The 27,078-nt window shown below is 38.7% G+C and overlaps 1 protein-coding gene across 3 annotated transcripts in view; it reads right to left on the bottom strand.

Moving 5' to 3' along the window:
- Positions 1-27,078, bottom strand: part of LOC129720979 (semaphorin-2A) — a 248,267-nt gene that overhangs the window by 172,104 nt on the left and 49,085 nt on the right. For 2 of the 3 annotated variants that reach the window (XM_055672967.1, XM_055672968.1), the window contains exon 1: positions 26,463-27,052. The exons of the other annotated variant lie outside the window; for it this stretch is intronic. The gene's annotated coding sequence lies outside the window, so the exon portion shown is untranslated. Of the gene's footprint in view, positions 1-26,462; positions 27,053-27,078 lie in introns of those variants that run through there. 3 annotated transcript variants of the gene reach the window in all.

Consider the following 27,078-nt stretch of genomic DNA (forward strand, 5'->3'; position numbering starts at 1 on the left):
CTGCTCTTAGCTAGCAAGTAGGAAACTCTCCGAACAATCTGCAAGATCAAACAGCAAATTATCCAAATCAAACTTGTTCGTAGTTCGTAGAAATGCCAAATTGTAGGCGAACACTGCTTCAGCCTTAAGTTCACCTTCAAACCCCAGCTAGCCAAACAAACGCCAACTCTAGCGCAAGACAAGTCGAAAACCACAAGCCACCAATAATTGTCCTAGCTATTCTTGCCAATTCCGAGCCTTGCCACATCACAAAGTCTTGTGCAAATTACTCTTTCCCCCGTGTCAGTTAATTAAGTTCGCCGTTTCCTTCTTCTTTCGGAGGGGCTATTGCGCAAAGACACTGCCGGCCCTGCAACAGCAGCACAGCAAACGATCACCGGATACCAACCGCACCCCGGAAATGTTGCTGCCAGCAAAGTCGGATTTCACGCTGGCACCTATCCTGGCTTATAATCCGTACGGCGGCGGTCAGTGCTGCAGCAAACGGAAAAAAAATTGAAGCTGTGAAGATTCACCAAAAGAACAACAAATGCCCCAATAAAAGTTTAATTACACCAGTAAATGGAAAAAAAAATTAAGAAAGAGTAGTTCGTTTTTAGTTTCGGTTTACGTGCCCGTAAAGCGGGCTCTTATTCCTGCACGGCACGATTGAACGAAAAAGGTGGGAACATCTATTGCCTGTTATGTCTTATACTTTAAACAATCCAAGCGATTTATCTCATGGCTAGAAGAATGCCACTCGTAATGAAGTCATCGTCCGTCCGTTCGTCCGTTCAGGACGAACATATTCTTGGTCGCTTACCAGAATCCTTTCCAGGACTCTTGTGCTGGACTGTCGTAGCGGAAAGAAAAGAAATTTTCGGAAAACATAAAACAAAATAAATCCTAATTATGCTTCCGAAGGGCACTTGAGACAACAAAGAACGACTCATTCCAAAGAGCCGACCGAAAGTACTTCATCATGTTGCGACTAATTATTATCGTCCTTCTTGTAACGATGATCTATTGGCATTGGGTGGCGATGGGATGTGCAGAACGGGGGTCGTAGATGGCAGAAAAATTCAGCACAACAAGTTGGACGGACAGAGATGGCAGATGGAAGCAACAACAAGCAAAAAAAAATGCCATAAGGCTTCTCGAACGGCCACACTCAAGGCAGATTTCTCGGGAAAGATTTACGGCCAACCGAGCGTAAGCGTTGCGGAGGGTAGCCAGAGACTAGCCCGGCCGGAACCACGGAGAGATGGGCTGACAAGAGGCGGCATAATCTTACACTGTCTTTGTGGTCATTATACGGATCGTTGTCGGCATTTAGCTAAAGCATTTGATTGACGGTACGGTTTACTGTCCCGAAGAGCGCAGAGCAACCCATCCGGGGCATCGGTTTCGAACAGTGGTACTGATTGTGTGGTCATCAGCGTTTTGAATGGATCATTTATTGAAAGTGGATTACGGCCAGCAACACCAGGGCAGAGAGAGTGCCTGCTCTCGGTCAGCTCTCCAATGAAGGCGGTTATTATATGCTTTCCGCAAAACCTGCACATCCGATGTGGTTTCGACGTGTTTTGCTAGCAACTAGTTTGGGGTTGTGTACGATGCCCTTTGGGTGTTCGCGGTTGGCATTTGAATGTTTTTTTTTTTTTTGCTATTCGGAGAATTGCTCAGACTCTTGAGGTTTCTTCGGTCCATTGAAAGAATCTTCAAAGCAAAATAATGTTTACTCTGCTTTATGATGTGTATTTTTGCAGTACTACTGCTCGAGTGGACGAAACAATTACACATTGTTGTTTTGGTAGAGAAATAGTTAATTTTAAAAATTTTGACTTCATTTCAGTTAGTTAGTCAGTAATTTCGCATTTGTTTTTATTTGGCCGCTAATTTGGTTCAACAAAATGTTCAACTACAACTTCTTGAGTAAAAACTGGAATGGACTGACATAATCATCAAAATAGTTCCTGAAGTCGATTTCCGAATTCTGGGCCTTCTTTTTACGGAAATACAAATATAAGGTGGTAATCCAGTGTTTTTTTTAACATTATAAGCATTTTTTATCGAAAAAATTAGTTAAAATATGCTATAACTTTACAAGGAAAAGTCCTGCAGATGTGTGGTCTTCAACAAAAACGTGTGTAACTGTGTTCTCCATGAAGATAGGAATTTTGTTTGCTCAGCAAAGTTTCGAATTTTTGCACGTTCTAAAACTTTTAAAAATAAACCATTCCTCGATCTCTCAACATAAGAAAGTTGGTATTTTTAATATATGAAAACCTACTGTAACATATGCTCGCCGTACTCTTATATGGGTGGATTAGGGCAAATGGAACCTACAAGAGTTTATAGTACTTCAAGAAAAAGTATTGACATCATGATTCCACTTGCCCTCTTTTAACCTAAACGCTCTTGAATTTATCGAGAAAATAAGTTAAAATATAATATAACTTTGTAAGGAAAAGGCCTGGAGTTGTCTGGTCTTTGACCAAAATATGTGTTTTGTGTTCCCTAACAATTCCTTCGAACAACCCTTCTGTGTAAAATGCAACTAACAAAAGTTAAGAACAAAAAACTAAATTTTAAGTAAGTTCCATAAAATATACTCTATAACTTAGTACCGAACGAAGATAGGATTTTCATTTGTTCAACAAAGTTTCATATTTTTTAATCTTCTACAACTTTCCTGAATGTACCTTTCCTCTATCTCTTAACACAAAAAAGTTAGTTTCGTTTTATTTTAAGTATAGTAAACTTTTAAGAATTTTTGACAATTTGCGATTATGCGAGTCATTCATACAAATAATTGTTCCAAAGAAACTATCAAGCTAGGATGAAGGTGAAATGTGCTATTGAATTAAGTTCCACTTTATGCCTTATTGGACCAGTGTGCAATGGCATTCTTTTTGCATTAATCTAGTTGTTTGATTTGAATTTCACATACTAAATAAAAACAAACAAATTTCGAACATAATTCATACTTGCTCGATGAGTAAAATATAATCGAATTTTAGCGTCACTGTTTGATCGCCTGAAATGAATATGAAACTGCATATTTCATAATTTGCAAGGTAAGAAAATTCAGCACTTCTTCATGAACGTGTTTGTGGTCTTGAGAAAGGCTTATTGTAATTTGTGTATTTCGTAATAGTATTAGCCTCGGACCCAATAAGCAATAGTACGGGAGGCTAAACTTGGCTGCTCTGCCGCTTGTCCGTTACCCGCTTGTGCCATCTAATGACGAGTTTGTTGGCGGATCAATAGTTTACGGAAAACTTTGCTTGCAACGTTCGTCTTTATACCTGAATAACAACTCGCAGCGCAGCCCAAACTTTTTTTTACTTTCTTCCATAATACCATGTGCGTGGCCCCGTTTACTTGTCACGTTAGTCCTCTCCGTAGATATTCAAGATAATCACAGTCCTCGGGCTGCTAACGCCACGACCAGTGCCCGTAAATTATGCGGGTTGGTACAGGTTCGGCAGCTGTAATGTACCTTGCTGCGGAAATGTTGGAATTAGCGGGGGACGCTGCTAGAAATAATAGAACGAGAATCATCCATCAATTGGCAATTTAGTGACAATGACGAGAAGCTGAACGAGCTTCTATCCAGTGTCACTGATTGCTCAGGGAATCCGAATATCCGAGCTGTCCTTTCTTCACAAAAAAACAGGAAAAAATGCATTATGCGATTGATTCCCAGCTTTGTAGAAAATTAACCCGACCTTCCTTTTAGAAACTAATACTATACTATAGTACTATAGAGTACACATGAGTTTACCATCAATATCAAAAGTCAACGCAATTCTTGAAATAGCCACACTCAACCTTATATATATATTGCATAGTGGCAACTATATTGTCACCAACGTTTTTGATCTAAACGGTTTGTGACAACTATATTACCACCATTTTTTTTTGAATTTTTACGACTATTTATTTTAAACAAAATGTGTATTTTGTTGTTGTCATTGGGTTGTTTCTTCAATTTCGAGTTGCACAAATCAAAATCCATGTTGTCTATTCAAAGAAGAGATTTGAACAAATAATAATAGATTTATTTAGCTCATTGATGAAAGTCTTTCAACATAACATTTGTTAAGATCAACTCAACGAACAATTGTGTTATATAACAGCTTATTAAACTGTAGGTAGATCTCAAACCGCTCAATACCGTTTAATGGCTGCTTTACAAGCTGTAAATCAACAAAATTGTTTGTCGGCAAGTGTGCGTATCAGTTATGCGGTCGTGTCTTGTTTCCACACTTGAAAAAGTCACTTGAAATTTGGATAGAATGAGGTTATCAAGGTCACGTGGACCTACATTACAGACTTCCAGAAAACGTATATTTTAGATGAGTTGGACATCGCTGGATCAAGTACGAAAAAAAGAGTAAATAGATAAATAAATTGCCACTTCTCCGAACTTTTCGTTTTTATTTTGTAGATTTAGTACTTATCGGAATACCTTTGGACCCCACAAGCTTTTAACGATGGTAATGAATGTTTATTTTTCAATTTATTTAAATAGAAGTAGATAGAAGACATGAAGACAAATATAAAAATAAAGTCTTGGGTGTACAATATTTTCACATTCTTCATTCCATTTTCTACGTTACCAGCTCTTTTTGACGAAAAATGTCATTCAATTTTTTGACATGGTAGTTTTTTTGTTTTGTTTTTTGAATTTAAGATATAACCACTTTACATATATTTTAATTTTTACTTCATTATTAAATTGTGATTGCCTTCACAAATAAGTGAAATGTAGGAAAATTTAAAACCTACTTGTCATGAAAAAAAAGGATTTAAAATTGAACCTTAATCTAATCTTACACCTGTCTTACTGACTATAAAGTGAGCTAATCGTTGTAATTGAAGATTGCAACGATTTTTGTCGGAACTTATTGATAATATTGTTTGACATATTTTCTAACGTTTCCACATTAGTACCCTATGCAGTTCATTTGTTCTAAGCCAACGAGGACGCTTCAATATCATTTTCAAAAGATTACTCTGAAACCTTTGAAGCATCTATTTCTGGTTGTACAACAACTTGTCCAAACGGGAACTGGTCTAAATATTTGTTCGTAAATTAACAGTTTCTTCTTTAGACAAAGTCTAGTATTTCTGTTGATAAGAGAATAAAAGCATTTTATATATTAATTGCACTTTGTTTGGATATCCTCAATGTGCTTTTTGAAAGTAAGATCCTTATCATAAATTAGCCCAAAGTATTTAACTTGATCAGACCAATTTAAGATTGCCACGTTCATCTTTACAACGTGATTATCACAAGGTTTGAAAACGAAGCTCATGGTTTATGAGGAAAAATAATAAATTGTGTTTTTGATGCCTTGGGTGAAATCTTTCATTTCGGCAAACATGATAAAAATATATCTAGAATTTTTTGCAGCCGTATGCATATGACACGGAGGCCTTTTCCTTTTACGGAAATGCTTGTGTTGTCACAAAACAGAGACATCATGGTGGTAAATCAGGAAGAACAGAAGTGAAAATATTAAATAAAATTGGGCCCAAGATACTTCCTTGAGGTACACCAGCTCTAACAGGCAATCTATCAGATTTATCATTGAAATAGTTAACCTGAAGAGTGCGGTCAGTCAAGTAACTTTGTATCATTTTTGTGATGTAAAGAGGAAAACAGAAATTGGACATTATAACTATCAAACCTTTATGCCAAACACTGTCGAATGCCTTTTCTATGTCTAGAAGAGAAGCTTCAGTGAAATAACCTTCAGATTTATTAGTACGAATCGTATTAGTTACTTTAAGTAACTGATGAGTAGTCGAATGCCCATGGCTAAATCCAACCTGCTCATTTGCAAAAATTGAATTTTCATTGATATGTGGCATCATTCCATTAAGAATTATTCTTTCAAAAAGTTTGCCTATAGAAGAGAGTAAACAAATTGAACGATAACTTGATGCTTCAGCTGGATAACGTTTGACAAATTATTTTCGAACTCGTCTTTATATTTAGTATTTTGAAGTAGAATACTTCTCTCAGGAAGGTCGGCTACATAGGGATGTCAAATGAAAATCTAAAACCGAAAAAAGTGAAAAATATGTCCAACTTCCAATGCTAATAAATCGGTGAGTATTCGATGGATTTACTTCGTTCTTGCAGCAATAGATTGTAAAATCTTCTAAGATTCTTCCCAAAAAAAGATAATTGTAATTTTTTTATTCACACTATTGTACTATTGAAAATAGTCAAGCCTTGTCAAAACGGAAAATTCGACCTCTGATTGGTCGTTATCTGATTGCTTCCCAAACACGGTCGACAAAATCATATACCTTGCAATTTGAAACATGCTATTTGCCCTGTATAAGAGCCTGTTTTAGCCGAAGCCGCTCATAATAGTTCTAGACAGCGACAACAGCAGTCGTCCTCCCTTAGCAGCAGCACTTGCAGTGCAGTGGATACAAGCGATGGCGGAGAGCGGCCACAGCTGTGGTGTAGCAATGGATAGCGCACTAGTTGCAGCGGATTCCAGCAACGATGGCAGCTGGGCCATCTGATGCAGGGACAGTGGATACCGTATAGCGGCCACAACTGTGGCATGGCTATGGATAGCGCACTAGTTGCAGCGGATCCCAGCATCGATAGCGGCTGATGCAGTGAGGCACTTTAGTGAAATGCAGTCTCTGTGCGATAGTGGGCACAAGTAAATGCATTCAATGAAAAGTCGACTAATTTTGACAACACGTAGTTTTGAGTGGTATATCAGCATTTCACTGTTTACTTTATCACAACGAATACTTTGTTCGCACTGTCAGTGATAACGCAAAGATGTAATCAGCATCTTATCCAATACTAAATTGAACAACAAATTATCCTTTTCAGGATGAAATAAAAACCTGATGATTAAAGCGTTATTATTTTCTCTTGAGTTAATTTACATTTTTAAATTTGCAAAAGTTATAAATTTTACTTTATTTCCGTGTCTCAGAACGTACTGAATTATCTTTTCCTTCAGTGATGAGCACGACATCCGAAAAAATTTCATCTCAAAATTTAAAAATTGTCAGGCCCAAACCATGACAAGCAGCTTGAAAATAGTCAATCCTTGTTGAAGCGCAAAATTCGATTGATCTGATTAGTTAACGTTTATTTACTATAAAAAAATGACTGACACGCAAGCAGCCGGGTTATCTTTCTTGTAAAAGTATTCTACTTCAACCTTGTGGTCGTGGCTTTGCACACAACCCACCTGTTATTTTCCAATAAAATTACTGAACGAAATGGTTGTTGACAAGTAATTCAACGAGACTCGATTACTGTAACTGAAATAGGCTAGCAATTTAAAAAAAACACAACTGCTTAGACTGCCAAGTGTTGATGGATAAATATGGTAAGGAACCAATTCTAAGCAGCTTATGCAGCCTCTTGAGCATTAAAATGAAAAATTCTAAATATGGTAAGCTGAAATATAAATATTAAGACATACGAATTTGTTCACATCTGTTCATCTTACGTGTCAGCACTTACCTCCAGGTAATAAAACTGAACTGGCAACTTTTACAATAAATAATCAACGTTCCTAATCGAGCGAAACTATTTCAGATTCCTCGAACGTATTTTAAGCATTTTAAATCTCAACCGCCGAGCGGTCTCGAGTTACAATGATGGTCTGACGAGTTAGTCATCGTATGTTTGAATCCCGATTTGGCATACACACCTATTGGAAGTTCGCAGCGGCTACTCTTGCTTACCTTAAACTATTTATTAGTTTGTACGAAACGATGGTAAATGAAGATTTTCGAAATATTTGAAAAATAACTATGTAGTGAATGAAATAGGATCTTGTAGCATGTAAAAAATGAAGAATAGAAAGATCTCTATCGATTTAGATAGATTGAGAAAGACAGACGGTACTTACACCACAGATTCTCAGGAAACACTGGATATTATGATGGAAAATAACTTTCGATTGATGCTGATAAGGACCAGGTTCAAATTGAAGAGTAGCTAAGTTGAATTGCGACTCGCACTGAATCCTAGGAACCTGCCTATTCCATATTCAGTAAATCGAAGGTTGAAAGGACAACAAACTTCTTCCAGTTATGTTCCGAAAGTGGAAGTGAATCCTCCATAACTATTAGTTGGCGACAAAGTAGAGCTATTTTTATCTAAATATCAGAAGACGGAATGAGACACTTCCGAAAGCCTTCAGGCTAATTAGTTAAAAATCCAAGAATAACAAATCAACAATGGAGGCGTTAAACACGTTACTGAGACAAATTTGAAAATCCATTCACACCAGTCTAAGTTATTTCTTATTTTTAACTTGACAAGAAACTAATCTAGAACGCTCAAATCGAGCAAACAATTGCCGCGACTACAATCGCTCTATGAGTGTGCAGTGAAAAACTAGGGTCTCAAACCCAACATAAATTATTGGAGGTCTATATTCAGACCAATAATTACCTACGCTTCGTTAGTTTGGTGGCCCAAAATTACCGAATCATCTATTCAAACTAATCTTGGTAAAATTCAAGGATTGGCCTGTGCATCAATTGGTGGAGCTCCATCGAAGGTCTTGGATGCAATTCTTCACCTTCTTACACTTTATCGGTCAGCCTAGAACCCAGAAGCTAAGCAAATTTGATTATGGACACCTTTTTTGTACAACTCGTAACACCTTATACCGAGTATTAATGAAAAGGTGTATCTTCGGTAAGGGATGCGTAGAACCATCTACGAGAAGAGTGCAGCCTTTTTTTCACTGTCTTCTTAGAATACTTTTTTTGTTGCTGTTTGTTCATGATACCTACCCGCTCTTGCAGTCGGGTAATCACATTGAGAGCGTATTGGCAACAGAGCATCACAAAAGTCGATTGCGTACATGATTAATTTAGAGTTATTCTCGACCGAAAGGTGACTTTCGATAAACACCACGCTGCAGTTATTTCGAAAGCAAGTAGGCAATTGGGATTCATCGCAAAAAATGCACAAGACTTCATGGACCCTCACTGTATGAAAGCACTGTATTGTTCTCTGGTACGCCCCCTACTTGAAAACGTTAGTGCGGTCAACAGTTTTAATGGAGCCCGCGTCTTGAGCGTGACTGAGACGATTCAGAAAGAGAAAGAGGTTCACCTTGGTGTGATCCCACCAGTCTACAACCCTTTCCAGACCGTTGCCACCTACTTGGACTTGACATTCTAGAACACCGCATAGTGGCAGGTCTCATACAAAAGTCGGAAAAAACCTAAGTCTTTTTTATATGATTGGAAATTATATATTATTACAATTTTGGAGTGGTAAATTCATTTCTGATGTCATAAAATGTTGAAAATAGCAATTTATGCATCTAAAGTGCCGTTAGACCTTTCTCATGATCAGATTTTTGTACTCCTTTTTGAATGAGGGTCGTCAGAATCATCATAATTCACTTTATTTTATTTTGAAAATTTTTTAGCTTTTAAGCCGTTCGACCAATTCAAGATCTTTCTGCGACAAGTTAGAGGTCTTTTAAGGAAAATTATGTGATCGTATGGTAGTTTATTTCAACGTCATTGAAAATATAAAAGACGATATATTTTTTCCTCATTCATTCATGTAGAATAGCTACCCGATCAGAAAGACAAAACAAAAATGTAACAGAAGCTGCTAGTTTGTGAGTTGAAAAAATTCTCCGTATGAAATTTATCAACTCACCAAAACTTTCACTTCAAATATAATTGCCATTTTTATCACAATAATAAAAATACAATCTAGCAGGGACATTAACTCGTCAAATAGTGATGAACCGGCTAATATGCACTTAGAATAAGTTGAGGCATACCACAATAGATCAAACAATGATCGCAATGATGATTTGCCAAACTTCATATTCATATTTTTATATTACTAATTACTAGATATGAAAGCACTGTTTGTGCAAAAAGATTTTATTTTCTTTTTTTTCGAACAACAACATTAGAAAAGCAAAATGATACGACCCGTTTTCTATGAGTAGGATCTCACGGTTGAACAAGTACTTAGGCGCATCTCACACATCTATAGGAATGATATCATTGCAATTGGTACTCTTTTGTCTTGGAGGATCGATAGCGATGAAAACACAAATTTTTTATATTTATTAAATTAATAATCTAGGAGGTAATGTTGAGGTAATATGAAAACTAGTTAATAGTCAATTACTTACAATATTGTTTTCGATGAGGTTTTGATTGGTTTCATAAATATCTAGATATGGGTAATCTATAATTAAAAAGTAACATAGGGTAGGGAACCTTTTTTAAACAGCTTGTGGAGCCTCCTGTGCAGAGCCTGACAAAATCATTTTCAATTGACCATTATCAGGTTATAGTGACGCTTTGACCCGTCGCTTTCAATTCAAAAGCTTTTGTATCATTTTCAAACACTTCGTGAGTCACATGACACCCCGTCCAAAGCTCTTGCTGTGATTCTGACAACTGAAGGGCTTGAAATTGATACAAACGCTTTTCAATTGAAAGCGGAGATTATCACCATCACTCTCACATGACGATTCTCAATTGAAAATGACAATGAGCGCTGACGGATACAGAAGGTTTCCATACAGTACTTCACGCAAATATATGGAGGAAATATTGATCGGAACTTGCGTAACGTATTTTTTGGATGCCATTGCCGTTCTAACTACGGCTTGCGTTATTAAAAAACTACTATCAAACGATGTGATGCGGTGCTAATTTCAATTGAGACGCTGAAGGTAAGGAAAGAGTCTTTCTCTCCGTTGATTGAAATAGTCATAAGTTTCATTTGAAACGATCCGATGAACAACAGACGGGAAAGAGAGAAAAAGTGATTCGTTGACAGTAGCCGGAAGGAATCAAGTGAAAATGAAACTGTTCGAATAGAAATGACAGCGCGAGTATATCAGTTTCATTGTTTTGTTTCGAAAATGTAGAGCCCTGCTCCTGTGTATTAAGACAATATAGTCTAAATGTATAAGGTAAAATACAAACATAAGCATATGAATTTGTTTACTATCTTTCTCTCTGTCAGCACTTTTTTCCAGATTATAAAACTGATTCAGCAAACTTCAACAGTAGTCAAAAAAATTTCCAATCGAGAGACACTATTTCAATCACCCCGAACCTGTATCTGTTTTACAGGAGACTTTTTTGAAGTAGAATACTTCTCTCAGGAAGTTCGGCTACATTGGGATGTGAAATGAAAATCTAAAACTGAAAAAAGTGAAAAATATGTCCAATTTCAAATGCTAATAAATGGGTTAGTATTCGATGGATTTCCTTCGTTCTTGCAGCAATAGATTGGGAAATCTTCTAAGATTCTTCCCAAAAGAAGATAATTGTAATTTTATTATTCACACTATTGTACTATTGAAAATAGTCAAGCCTTGTCAAAACGAAAAATTTGACCTCTGATTGGTCGTTATATGATTGCTTCCCAAGCACGGTCGACAGAATCATATACCTTGCAACTGAAAACATGCTATTTGAACTATATAAGAGTCTGTTTCAGCCGAAGCCGCTCATAATAGTTCTAGACAGCGACGACAGCATCCCTTAGCGACGATGACGACATCCCTTAGCAGCAGCACTAGCAGTGCAGTGGATACAAGCGATGGCGGAAAGCGGCCACAGCTGTGACGTAGCAATGGATAGCGCACTAGTTGCAGCGGATTCCAGCAACGATAGCAGCTGGGCCAGCTGATGCAGGGACAGTGGATACCAATGGCAGCGTATAGCGGCCACAACTGTGGCATGGCTATAAATAGCGCACTAGTTGCAACGGATCTCAGCATCGATAGCGGCTGATGCAGTGAAGCACTTTATTAAAATGCAGTCTCTGTGCGATAGTGGGCACTAGTAAATGCATTCAATGAAAGTTTGACTAATTTTGACAACACGTAGTTTTGAGTGTTATATCAGCATTTCACTGTTTACTTTATCACAACGAATACTTTGTTCGCACTGTCAGTGATAACGCAAAGATGTAATCGGCATTTTATCCGATACTAAATTGAACAACAAATTGTCCTTTTCAGGATGAAATAAAAACCTGATGATTAAAGCGTTAATTTTTTTTCTTGAGTTAATTCACATTTTTAAATTTGTATAAATTTTACTTTATTTCCGTGTCTCAGAACGTACTGAATTATCTTTTCCTTCAGTCATGAGTACGACATCCGAAAATCATCTCAAAATTTAAAAATTGTAAAGCCCCAACCATGACAAGCAGCTTACTATATTATTGAAAATAGTCAATCCTTGTTGAAGCGCAAAATCCGATTGATCTGATTAGTCAACGTTTATTTACTAGAAAAAAAAACTGACACGCAAGCAGCCGGGTTATCTTTCTTGTAAAAGTATTCTACTTCAACCTTGCGGTCGTGGCTTTGCACACAACCCTCCTGTTATTTTTAGTACCCAAGTGGGGCACGAATGGCTGCAATTTTGATTGTTTTTTTCTGTTTTTCCAGATTTTTTGGTGTTAAATGGTATTTCTTATATTCGTAAGACAGTTAGTTAATCAGAGTTTTCATTCTTGTCATTGAAACTGTCGATATTGATCAAAATTCGGGAGTTTGAGGTCCGTTTTCTTCGACTTATTGAAATAGGCGCCACTGTCGTTCCTTATCCTACATGGAATTAATCGCACTTTTTATATATTTTTGCGTGAGAGAATTTTTAGCATCGAATTAATATGATAAATTTTACGAACGAATAAATGATAATCAATCATGTAAACGTAATGAATAAAAACTCGTGGTCAGAAAACACAGTGACAGTGAATAAAATATCGTATGTTTTATGAATAGTTTACACCGATGTTTTATCTGCTATCACTAACCTTTGTTGAGCTCAAACAAAGGTTAAACAATTGATCGAAAAACACAAACTGCATTCGAGTAAAGAGAATCAATTTAAATAGTGAGCATCTGTTCTGTCATCAAAAATCAGTAGAGTTTTTATCCGGCGAAAATATCATTCCATGGAATATGCATAACAAACTTAGTATATCGAAACATAGCTCAGCCAAAACAGACACATTTAACATCAAAACGTTCCATCGTACGAGCGCACGATTCAATAGCAAAATAAAGTTTATTTGCGAAACTAAATCATGCAGAGGCAATAATCAACATTTTCCCCGCTCATTGCTACCCGAACTGCATCTTAACCCGTGAAAAACTCACCAATCGTCACCCGTTCCCGAACCGACCGAAACGACTCATTTTGGTACCGTTCGACGATGGGTAAAAAATACCTAGCCATAAAGTCATCAAACAAACACACATGCACCGCCGCAGCATAAAAAAAAACACCCAAACAGCTTGACGGCTCGATGTGGCGGTTCCCCCCCTCGGTCGGCCTCATTGGTACACGTGCAAGCATAAATGTGTGCTCGAGACACTTTTATTTCTCTGTTGCGCCTACCAGCGTCCCACGAGCGTGTGTGAGTGCTGCTACTGCTACATAACCAGCCGCAGCAGTTGAGCTCAGGCTCGCTAGCATTGATTCGCTGCCCTCGTCTCTTGGCCACCATCACCATCACCACAGCCAGAACCACGCGGTTGTGTGAGCTGGTGCTGGTGCTGGTGGTGGCAATAACAGCCGCCGTCTGTTTGGACCTCCTCCACCTTTACCGCTGCTGGCTGCCTGTAGTCACAGTCACAGCACCACCGTGCTGTTTGCTTTTCGGCATTTGGGTATCCAGTGCGACGCACGACCGAGGAAAAATGGTAGGTATAGGGATAAAAAATAACGACATGGATACTTTTGTTTGAATCAAACGCGATTCCGTTTGCTTCCAACCTGGATAGAGAACGATGGGCTTATAATAGTTGGGAACACGGTAGTTTCGTCTTTTGTAACGGGGTCTATGGGCCCCAGCAACGCGGTATGCGAGGATCGGGGTTTCAAGTGGGATGCAAATAACATTTGGCATTAATGGAACACGTTCACCCAGGTTGACGGTTTTGCGGCAAGATGACCACAGGCGACTGACTGTGGTGATAAATTCCACTACAGTGTGTCAGGAAATGTCCCGAAGAATGGACTGTGATTGAAGCCAACGTTATTCAGCCAACCATTTCGACCTAGCGTGAATTCCAAGAGGACACCCCGGATAGGTGTGGCGCAGGCAGGGTGAGACGAAAATGTGAAAACTAGCGGCCAAACCACCATTCTGCCATCATCTGTCATTTCGTGCAGCAGAGCAGCATAAAACAGAATGAATAAGTAGAAGACTTAATAACTCAATTCAACTTGCTAAACTCTCCGTCGGCCGACCGACCGACGGCGTGTCTGTAGTTGGCGGAACCGTGCGCTGTTTTTCTCCGTCAATCCGAAAGCGGCGACGGCGTTGTTTTTTTCGCACACGTTAGCTCTTTGAATCGTTCTCCGGCGGCGGGAAAGCTACGAAATTGGCCAGGAATGCCGTGCACAGGCCCAACTAAAAACGATCGGATGAAAAGTGATATTTCAAACAGTCTTCGCAACTGTTGAAGCTAGAAAATTCAAACATATCTTTCTATTCATAATTTGAAAAAAAAAAAAACAGCTCGGAATTTTGATCTGGTTCATCTTCTTTTTTATGGATCCGTGATTTCTGGATGATTTGAAAATTATATTAAGCCATTGCGTTGTTATACCAATTATGACGTGTGTCATGATATAGGCTTGTGCATAGAAGTTTGTTTTGCAATTTATCACGGCAGCCGAGTCGCCGACAAAGTCCTAGCAAACTTCTAGCTGAATTGAGCTCTTTGTTTTACTCGGTTCACACAGCTTGAAGAAGCAGAACGGCAAAGAAATATAATTATCTGAGATGGATCGCCCCGTGGAATGAGAAGAGAAGAAGCGCCCACAGGCCACAGCAGCACACCCAAGGCGGTAGTGTCGTCTACCTCCAAAGTGGTAGTTTTGAACTGACACATTTTCTACCTGCGTGACTCTCCGCGCCCGCTCGGGCTCTAGGCCTGGTTCAGCTCGAGCGGAACCTCCCCTCGCACTTGATCCGCCTTTTCCTGATTGTTATGACGGAAGAAGGTCCGAGAATGAGGTAATCTACAGAACGAAAATCACACCATCACGGTCCACAGTCAAAGCAACAACGTGTGAGCGGCGCAGATCGGCTCGCTTGTTATGCATGGATAATTAAGACAGGTCCATCTAGATCGTAAATATCCCTGCCCGTCAATTTGGTCGGGGAACCAAGGGGGCCGAATCTTCTTCAACTGAGTTTGCTTAGAGTTGCTAACGAGATAAAACGAAAAAAAAACTATTAATGTTTCAATTCCCGATGTTTATGATTGAAACTTGTTTCTCTTTCAGTTGCCGAAATGTTTTGCAACATTTGGTCGAAGATTTCAGTGTGGTTTTTCTATGGCGGGTGAATCGCACTACATTGTGCGACCTGGCAGCTGCAGGAGCGCCGTACGTAGCCTATCTGTCCATATTGGGTACCAGAGAGCAGCGCGCGGTCACTGACTGACTGAAAGAGTTACTATAGCTCCGGGCAGAACCGGTTTGCCACAAGTTGTACGCGACCCGCGTAGTTCTTCGGGACCCGGCGTGAAGGTATGGTTCCTCCCGCAATACGCTCGAATATTGGTGCAAACGGGAAGTTTCCACCAGTTACGGATCGGTCGTTCGTTTAGTGCGCTCATAAATTCCAACTAAACTAAAAAGTTCATACGGTTTTGACTAACCAGCTTATAATTCAAAAGAAACTATCATGAATTTGGAATGGTACTGGGAGTATTGAAATGTCGGAACATTGAAATAATCAAAAGGTTGAATGTACAGTCGTTATTTTATCGATCGTTAGTTAGTTTTAAAAACTATAATTGAGAAATACTATAAATTACCGGAAATATTTCCGAGTAGACATGTACAGTTGGTTGCGAAGCATGTGTATAAAAAATCTAAATTAAGCCACTTAGCGGTCAGATCCAGCCTTTCTCATCCAAACTTATTATTTGTAAAAATTGATTTACATGAACGCTTCAATCCAAAAAAAATATTCACTCTGTGAGTTCTAAAATATTGATGTTGAAATTGAAGTATAAAATATGAAATTTGGCGTAATGTAAGTGCTTAAGAAATAGCGAAATAACAGAAATGACTCCTAATTTCGAACAATTTATTCACTAGCGATACCGGGAACTTTCAAATAGTACGAAACCACGTTTAATTAAGTTGAGGCCACTTATATTGATTAAAGCAGATAAAGTTTTAAATAGTCTTTGAGTTTCTTTTCTTTCCATAACTTTTGAACCACATATCAAATTGTTATGAAGTTTGTTATTTGTAAGTTTAAGAGATGACCTGTTCGTATGACACTAGTTATGTTCAAATAAATCTTGTAATCTTTGAGATAATAGACTTTCGTTGTTTTAGCAATTTAATACATAACGGTTGCTAAAGTTCGATTATAATCAAATGATATGGGAACGTATAGGGCTGCCAAACTTTGAAACCAGGTGTTCAATAATAATTCATCAGTTACCCCTCACTAGCCCGTTCATCTTATATCAATATTGTTCAAATCGGTTGTGTAGTGTCTGAAACAATGAAGTTTCGTGATTTTCACATTTTGATACATTACAGACGAAGTTACAGTCCGATTACAGTAAAATTCAATGGGGTGTTATGCGGCAGCTAGACTTTTCATTTTACACTAATTTTGTGGAAATCGATTTAGCCATCTCTGAGCAAAGTGAGTGAGTTTGAGTATTCTTTGGAATAGGTTTCTTTTCATAGCTGGATTTCACATTTTTTTAAATAACAGGCAAAGTAAGAGTCCGATCGCAAAACAAATCAATAGGGTCTTATGGAGCAACTAGAACTTCCATTTGACACTGATTTTGTGAAAATCGGTCCAGCCATCTCTGAGAAATATAAGTTATTTTAACTCACACATTGAACACATGTTCAATTTTCATAAGATTCAACAATTAAATGTTTTTTAGTTAGCTCGTTCATTTAAAACCAATTATGTTTGGATCGGTTGAGTAGTTTCTGAGATAAAGATGTTTCATGATTTTTACATTTTGATACATAACCTCTAAACTAAAAATCCGATTACAATGAAATTTGATAGGGTCTTATGGGGCAACTAGACCTTTCATTTGAGAATAACTTTATGAAAATCGGTCCAGCCATCTCTGAGGAAAGTGAGTGAGAATAAAAAGCTGCACATACACACACACATACAGAAAATGCTCAGCTCGTCGAGCTGAGTCGAGAGATATTTGCCATTCGGCCCTTTGGAGCAAGTGTTAAAATCGAGGACGACAAGAAGGATACAGTTGAATATGCAGCGGCTATCAACTGGAGAAGTGGCTACAGAGTACCTGCGGAAGGTTGATGATAAGATCGAGGATCAAGTTGGAGGTAGCCTGAATGAACAGTGGAGGTATATCCACAGTGCAAACAGCACCACAGCGGGAGAAGTGTTGGGTACATCTGCGACAGCCACGTCCAATGAGTGGTTTGATGCTGAGTGCCAGCGAGCGACGAATGAAAAGAACCGCGCCAAAGTTCACATGTTAGCCACGGCTGTAACTCGTCAGAGCGTAGGAAGATACCGGGAAGCTATAGCTGCTGAAAAAAGACTCCATCGCCAGAAGAAACGACAGCATTGGGAGCGGATTCTTGCGAAGGCGGAAGGATGCTTCTCTAGGCACGATGCGAGAAGCTTCTACAAGAAGATAAATTGAATCAGGAACCGGAACGTGTCAGCCCTGTCATGGGCAACGATAGGGAGGGGAACCTGATTACCGATAGAACAGAAGTGGCCAGGCGTTGGAAGGATTACTTTAGTGTGCTGTTGAATGGCGAAGAAAACAGCGTAGTCGAAAGGAGCAGGATCGTGATTGAGGATGATGGCAAATCTGTGGATCCACCATCCATGGACGAGGTTAAGAAAGCATTGAAAGAGCTGAGGAAGTGCAAGGCAGCTGGTAAGGACGGCATTCCAGCCGAACTTTTGAAAGTCGAGAACGAACAGCTGTATCGTGCTTTACACCGATCATGCTTAGAGTGTGGTCCGATGAAGAATTGCCTTCGGACTGGTTGGAGGGTCTCATATGTCCATTCTACAAGAAAGGCCACCGCCTGGACTGTAGTAATTATCGGGGCATAACCCTTCTCAATACCGTTTATAAAATTCTCTCCCGTATTCTGTTCCATAGACTGAGGCCATTGTCGGAGACCTTTGTTGGCGATTACCAATGTGGTTTTCGAGGGGGACGCTCCACTACGGACCAAATGTTTACCCTGCGTCAGATCCTCGTATAAACAATTTTTGAAGCTTGTGCTATCGGGCAGCAGGCTATTACCCATACATATTACCCATACAAAGATACAGTATAAAATTAAATATATACCCCTTAGTATAATACAGTTAGTCGTAAATGAGCAATCAACTGAGTTAGACCTCTTATCTATCCGTATCCGAATTTCTATTGATCGTGGGGGATCTGTCCGTGGGCTAAGTCCTCAAGAAGTCGGTTCGAAGAGTGAGTCCGAGAAGCTTTGGGCCAACGGTGAAGATTGGCCAAGTTCCGAAAACGGGCGTCGTTTACACTCGATAATTCGAGATTCGAGAATTTAACCTGAAGACGCACCATCTGTTCATTGACTTTAAGGCAGCGTACGATACAGTAAAAAGAAATGAGTTATGGTGAATTATGGTCGAACACGTTTACTTTTGTAGTTTGCTTGATTTGCTAAATTTGATTTCTGGACCATTGATGAATACCTTTCATTTAAATACAGCGAATTTTCTTTAATACGTGGAAAGGCAACCTTCTATATATTCAATTGAGTACGATTTAATAGAAATTAAACTTCCTTCTATATCTATTTGTCTTGTTGAAGTTGGCTCACTCACCGATCACAAAGCGGCAAAAATGTCACATAATTTTTTTTCCTGCAGTTACAAGCTCGTGGAAAAAATATCGATAACGATTACAGTTTTAGTAGAAAAGGTATATTTACAGACAATTTGAAATTGACATAGAATTTTATAAACATGTTAACATTCAATTCGAGTCAATTTAAACATTTTATCAGTATACAGAATCAATCAGAAAATATTTTATCAGTTTCAAGATACCAAAGAACAACGAAGATACCACATTTGAAAGTCATATGTCTGTTATCTTCGAAAATAAACTGGGCTAGAGTGATGCACAACATTATCCTTAGCAATTAATGTTTGCATAGCGTTGTTCAATTACAAGTAAGGTTATGGAAAGTAATATTTTCTTGCAAATACTAATTCAAAAAAAAAAATTCAATTGAAAAATACAAATACTAATGTCGAAACTCTAATATCAAGATAAAATGAATTTGGTTTTTCTCTATACCGCCACCGCGGGATGCAACTAGTATTGTCATATTGGACTAAATTCATTTAGCTAGTAAAATATAATCATCAGTACAGCTCGTTTAACTACCTATTCAAAGATTTTGGTTTTCTATTATCTTTTAAATACCGTCATCCGGGGTGAGACCCCTTCTATAAGGTGAGACTGTGCCAAAAACAAAAAGTTGAATTTAATACCTGTTAAATGAACAGTAGTGTGTCTACGAATAATCCACATGACTAACATGATAAAACAGTAAGTATAGGGATGACCATAAACAACGTGGACTATTAGGGGGCTTTAGGGGGTTGATCAGAAATTATGTTTCATATGAATTATAGAAAAATGTATGGCTGGATCAAATTGATACATAGAGTTATTAGTTATGAGAACGTGGCTTAGACAGTCTCTATACACATAGTGGCGTCTCCAGGTTGCCTAAAAAGGGAAAGCATTAGGACATTAAGTTTGGGAAGACTTTTCGTTTCAAGTATTATGTGTCATTAACAACTGTATATTCCATTGGAGATCTCAAAACCTCTGGAAACGTACCCACAACCCTCCTTCTTCTCTTTGAAAGTCATCAGTTTATATAGAATTGGTGTACAAAATTTTGTTACATTCCATAAGTAATATCAATAATTGAAAATTTCTATCTAACAATTGAGAACAGTAAGCTTCTCAAGCTTTTAGTCATTATTTCAAAGAAAACCATAGCTAGACAACATACCTTATGCTGTGGGGACAAAAAACATACTCTATGTAAATAATGCAAGTGTTTTGATGTATACTGATATAATTTTGTCGTGAATTTGAATTCCGCACACTGTGCCGTTCAATATAGCTTGGCACAATCTCACCCCAAAAGGGCTCGAAAAGTGTACAGTTTGGAGAAACATTATTTTCTGAGCCGGCACAGGTTCAATGCATAATATTTCCTAAACACACACTGAGCAGTAAGTTGATGTGATTTCTTGATCGGGTTGGTTTTCCTGGGACATTTTTGGATAACGTTATTTGCGCATGTTTTTCACCCTGTACTTTGAAACATTCTTTAAGCGAAACAGTTCACTGATATTATCTATATTCCATTTTAAGGTGTGAATAAATATGTCATGTTTCATAAAGTATTGAATTTGAGGTATTAGGTTTTGGAAATCTTAAGTAATTTAACATACAAACATTTCCCGTTTTGGCTCAATCTCACCCCCGTGGCTTAATCTCACCCCGGCAGACGGTACCCTATATTCAGTTATTTAAATAATTCTGAAAAAAGCAGAGTGTAGAGTTCGAAAATAAACCACGCATTTTGGTGTCCCCGGCGGTGTAGTGTATTTTGGGGCACCCGAAAAATCATATTGAATTCTGATATTTGCTGCTATACGAAACAAGAAGAAGAAGATAATTCAAACGGCAATTCGATTGTGTTCCACGCCCCACTGTGCAGCAACAGCATCAATGTAGTTTTCACTTGGCTTGACTGCACAAAAATGAATATCGAGTTTTTCTGCACTGATAGACAACGAGTAACCAGCGCTCTGTTCATACATTGCTCGGTGCAGTACTGTTGCCCGTGCCATCATATTCTCCTTCAAGACATCAGTTTTACTAACATTAACATATTTGTTAACAGCAGAACGTAATTCTGTCTGATAGTGGAGGTGGTTACGAACTTTCCGAAAAAGCTTCTCCTTTGAGACATCAAAATAGTCTAGGCTCATGGAAGCTAGCATTATTTGACCTATTGGGACGGAAGATTGTCAATTTTTTTTTGCCACTGCTATACAGGATATCACAGCAGGCAGTTGGTGTCTATTCATGAAGTCTGTGCCAGGCATGCTCGCATACGATTGGTACATTGTTGGTAAAAATTCGACCTTAAATCTTTTATTCAACTTTCACTGTTTATCAATGTCGTGATAATGAAAATTGAAGAATCACAAAATTGTCCATCATTTTATCAATCCAACGACATATTGATTATTGTGATCCGTCATGTGGTTACATCAGTGTAACCGTTTGAAATCTTTCATTCCGACGTTACATCTTGGTTTTAGTTTCCGCGGAATGCATCTCGATATAGTGCGGTTAGACGTAGTCCTACGGCAAAACGGGCGGATAGCAACTGCGAACAGGGCCTTCTACGGATTGCGTAACCAGCTGAGGTCCCGTAGTCTGCAAACCCGTACTAAACTAGCACTCTACAAAACACTAATTCTTCCCGTGGCCCTCTACGGCCATTAGGCATGGACGCTGAAAGAGGCCGATCGGCGAGGTCTTGGTGTTTTTGAGCGTAGGTTTTTGCGTTCCATCCTTGGCGGTAAACTAAAAAATGGTGTTTGGCGCAGACGCATGAACCATGAAGTGTACCAGGTGTACAAATCGGCTTATATAGTTACGCGGATAAAACACGACAGGTTGCAGTGGGCTGGGCATGTAGCTAGAATGCCGGAAGAACGACCAGCGAAGACTATATTTAGCAGAAATCCCGATAGAGGCCGTCGACTTCGAGGTAGGCCTCGCACTCGTTGGTATCAACGAGGATGCCCGCGAAATAGATATTAGGGAAGATTGGAGGATTGCAGCCCAAGACTGAGTGACATGGCGACGTATTCTGGATTCGGCATTGGATCGATAATCGGTCTGTCGCCGTAAAAATAAAGTAAGTAAGCCGCCAAGATTCAAATGATTTTTTTCATAAGCATAACGTCAAAGCGACAAACCTAGCAAGCTATTACTTTGCGACACTTTGACGTAAATTGACCCATTTCTACACTGGCTAGACCAAAATCCACAGAAATGGTTGAAAAACTATAATCTTTCTAGGGCAACTATTTCAAGCTTTAGGGAAGCATTTTTCCGCTATTATTGACCAGTGTAATTTTCAAAACTGTGTAAAAATATTCAGCGTTATTTAAAAAAAAACCGCTTAATCAAAAACCGCAAAAACTCATCCGAGTGAAAAAAAAATCCAGTGTATAACAGAAGTACTCAGCTCGTAGTATTATAGCAACAAATTAGATGATAAGTTTTACCATCATTTACTTATCACATGGTGAAAATTGAAAACAAGTTTTAGTTAAAAAATTAGACGATTCTAACCATAAGGTTATTATCTAGAAATGAAGCCAATTAATACCCACTTTGAGCAAAGTTTTTAAAAACGAACGATCATTGGATTCAGTTTCAACCGTTGGATTCAGATACAATTGAATCCAGTTAGAAGCACATTCGTCTTGTACAAATTTAACCAGTTAATGTCTTTCTGTTGATCCATGCAGGTATGTGCATATCGTTAAATGTGATGAATTAAGAAGTACATACCCGTCAATTGTCACAAGCTGCTTCTTTGTTCAGCGTGCAACGGCCGAATGGCTGTCAAAACTTGGCACGGCCAAAATATGCGATTGCATGACAACGTTCGGTCTCATATTGCCAAACTCGTTAAAACTTACTTATAAACGCTCAAATGAGAAGTCCTACCTGACTCGACAGATGGGACAAAGTTGTAGTCAGCGATGGGCAAATAGTTGGCCTTCTAAGTAGTGGAACTAATGAGCTTTAAGTTAGGTATATGCTGATGCACAAACACGAATAAAAACTAAACCTGTCGCTTACTCTCAATGGTGATAATACCAATAATAGAAGTGCGAAATACAGCAGATACCCGGACAATATCACAATATATCAACGTTTCTGATGGCAGTGATTAGTCCATACACGAAAAAAATAGGTCAAAATGCACACACTTTTAAAAAATTATTCTTGAGTCTACAAAATTATTTTCACCGATGGAAAATTCGCAGTGTGCTGAACTGAAGGCGAGTGCAAATTTTATTGAAATCATATAAGAAATTATATGATAGGTCATATTCGCATGGAGCCCTTCTTGAATATATTACATGAAAATTCGATGGCGTACACGCAAAAGTTGATGTCTTGTACAATCATTGTGTCTTCCCGATTCGCACAAATGTTACACAGAAATCGCACAATAAATGTGTGAAACGCATAACGCAACAGTTGTACTGCGAATACATTGACATAGAATGAAACCAGAGTATTTATCATATACCGACACTTTATTTCTCACGTCGAGTGTATTAGTGGCTAGACTAGATACATCACATACAATTTGCAGGTTGCTCTTTCGCTTCTCTTTCGGTTCGGATTGCGACGCGCAAGGCGATATCTCGTTGCTTCAAGAAATGAGCGAGACACCCGTGCTGTACATACTTGATTTAATACTAGTGTTGTTAGTCTCACTCATACTGTCGGTGCGTGCTTGCTGCTATTCAGAGGAATGCATGAAGAAGAAAAATTATCTCGAAAGCGTGAGTGCAAAAGACTTGAAAAGCGTAGCATTTGTCTCGTCCTCAAGCAGAAAGGAGGAGAATAATTTTGCTTCTCGCTCGCTTTGCAATGCTGCTTGATACCAGTTGAAACTGTTTAGGTGTAGTAGTTTGGAGCTGCCAAATACATTGGAGAAACGCTAGAGCATTAATTGCGTTATGCCCAACACGCAATCATTGTACTGGTTCCGAATTACATCAACAATTGCGCTAAAACCGCACAATTTTGTACTGGTTTCGCACCATCCAACTTTTGCGTGTAGCTCTGAAGATTTGGTTTATTTCTAACTGTATACTTCACATTTATACATTTTGCATCCGAACATTTTAATTAAATTCATTAAGATAGGCTTGAACACCAGTTTTATGCGGCTCTAACAGTATAAACATATAATAACCATAGGGCTGACTCCTGTAGGAAATATTCCAAGAGTAACTCACTAACAAGTAAATTTTATAGATCTCTAAACTGTATTTTTTGACTTCTGGTTGATTCTATCCTGCAGTTACTGAACAGATTTCAATTTGTATCAATTGCTTGACAATCTTAACATGTTCCAGTCTGTCGTATCCTTAAAAAATTTTCCATGTTGCGTCGTAGTTTTTTAGTTCAACTCTCGGAAATTAAATTTTCATCTTTTTCTTTAAAATATGCATACAGTTTATACACAAGTTAGTATTACAAAAAAATTACAAAAGTTAGTATTATAATTCTGCACAACAATCTTTCTTTTACTAAATATTCTCGTACGTTCGTAATAGCATGGTGAGCCGCATCAACAGGGATATATATAAAATAAGTTCTTATCGATCGACAACGTGATTCTAATCGCCTAACAAAAAAGCCGCATCGAAGATTTAAAAAAAAATCAAAAATGAAGCTATACACTCAGCTACCGGATATTCAAGCCCTAGTCCTTCTCTACCATAAGGCAGAAATAATAGCCTTCTGTTTAATTTGAACATTGTGGCACATGAACATTTTTCAAATACACAATTTAATTTCTCTGAAGTGTACATTTGTTGGCGGAAATTTTACATCGTAGCTTTGCCTGAATCAAGAAATTCACGAACCAACGAACGTCGTAGTAAATCTATTTTACGGAAGCAATTTAATCTAAACCTTCACTTGATATCTTTCACCAATTCATAGCAATTATCATGAATGCTCTCACTCCACTGTTTTTTTTTTTTGTTTTCAAAAATTACACTCAATAATTTCAATTCATCAGTTTCCTATTAAAATGCGGCCCGGTTTGATTGATTGGATTCTCCGAAATTGAAATACGATTTGGCGAAACTGACGTGATGCTTTTGACTTACTCATCAAACGTTTCCTAAGTTCAAACGGACGCATTTAAAGCATCGGCTTATGCAATTACTTGAAGAATCTCATGCTACACAAAAATCCTATAAGTTTTCGCAGCAATTTTTCGAATTAAAGATTCGACATGGAATAAGATCATTGGTATCATACTAAACGATTGGGATGGAAAAGCTATTTGCATAAGTTCTATGACAACACACATGTGATTTATGTTCTCACTTGGATGTGATTTTTTTATAATAGCCATACTGTGTTAACTTGATATATATCATTTGAACTTTGACAACTTAAAACGATTGTTACTGTTGTACTTTGCAAAATTGTAAGTTAAACTCAACGTAGAAAACTCGGTTGGAGTCATTCCACTCGGCTTCATCTAATTCACTTAAACACCTCTGACGTACGGATTAAATCCAACTTCCTTCCACATGCCCTTTACTTGTATTGCTACTATATTACCAGGTGTCAAATCATCAGCCGACTGTAGACCACTGTCAGAAACAGCATCCCACAGCCTGAAGAATCAGCTGGACATGGCCGAACCGGCTGTGCTGTCGAAACAATCAGTTGTCAGACAAAACCGCCAGCAGACAGCTCAATTTGACATATTTTGCGAACCGGCTCGAATTTTCAGCTCAACAACAACCACGGTAAGATCGGTCAGCATGTTAGCAGCAGAGTTGCCCGTTGGCGCTATTGTTAGCGCGGAACGACAACATCAATGCTGCCAGGTTTCTTTTTTGTCATGAATGCGTCCGGCAGGCAGTAATGATGATCGGCTCGTGGCCAATCCCATATTACCCGTTTCAGTTCACGCAAAACAGACGGGTGCAATTTTGTGCTATCATTTCCCTAATTGATGAATATCCAATTTAGTCGCCAGCCGCAGCACCAGTCTGCGTTTCCCTTTCCCAATCTGATACGCAGAACTTTGCCGTCAGCTCGATGCGATAGTGTATCGGACGTATAGAAAAGTTGGAAACTAATTTTTTGCTGTCAGAAGTGTTTACCAACGTTTGTTTGCAGTCTAAATATGTTGAAATTTGTTTCTCTTCTCAACGAATGGAATTTTGAAGCGCAGTGCGCCACCCAGTGCCGGATACTGGCCCTCTGATTCGAACGTACGAAGAACCGCTGTTGCACGGCCGTCCCGTCGTCCGTTCGCTCGGGCCCAGAGAACATCGAAAATAAAGAAAAACTAGTTTTCATTTTATCTCTTTCTTTTGACTCTCTGTAGTTCTTTTCAGTTTGCATCTGCTTTCTTCGCTCTTTGTTTCAGGGCGATCCGCGAGGAATGTGTTACCCGTGTATCTGTGTAAGTAAGTGTGTAGATTTCTTGCTAAAGTAACAACTATTTCGCTTCCTGTGAATGCTGTTCGACTTCCCAAAAAAAGCAAGACAAAGCGATCGAGTTGTCTTGCAGCAACATACTTGCAATGGTAGAAACTTATTCGTTTCTTCTCCGCTGCTGCAGCTTGTAGCGCTCACTGTCACTTCAGTATTCCGTATTATCTTCTTTCTTCACCAAAACCATAGCACCATGTTACGGTTCTTCGCCGCTCCTTTAATAACCTTTTTAACTTCTATCGATTGGTATTCTTCGTTTTAAATCATTTGAACAAGGTGTAATTCATCCATTCATCTGTGAATTTCACTTATTTGCTGTTTTTCAACACGCAACACTTTCGAAGCCATCGACGACCAACGCGAAAACGAAACCAATCACACCGAAAATTTCGCACCCGGGGTCTCTCCAGCGAGCAGTTCAGGCAACGTCCTCCTCGCCCAGGACTGCAGTTTGTTGGCTACATGCGAAAATATCGAAAAGTGCAAACATTCCGTGTATCCCGCCGACCCGTTATGTGTGTGCGCGAATCGCGTGGCCCTTGGGCAAGTTTTCTCAGACTCGAGAAGACACTAGGCAACATACACATTGGCCAAAGCCAGAGTTCACAATGGCGAACGGTTCCCTCGCACACGTCCAACGCCGACCGAAGTTCAGAGTAAACTAAACGGTTTGCCGTGTAAATCCAGCGCATATACACAC

Source organism: Wyeomyia smithii, chromosome 2 (genome assembly GCF_029784165.1).
Source record: "Wyeomyia smithii strain HCP4-BCI-WySm-NY-G18 chromosome 2, ASM2978416v1, whole genome shotgun sequence".
Lineage (NCBI taxonomy): Eukaryota > Metazoa > Arthropoda > Insecta > Diptera > Culicidae > Wyeomyia > Wyeomyia smithii.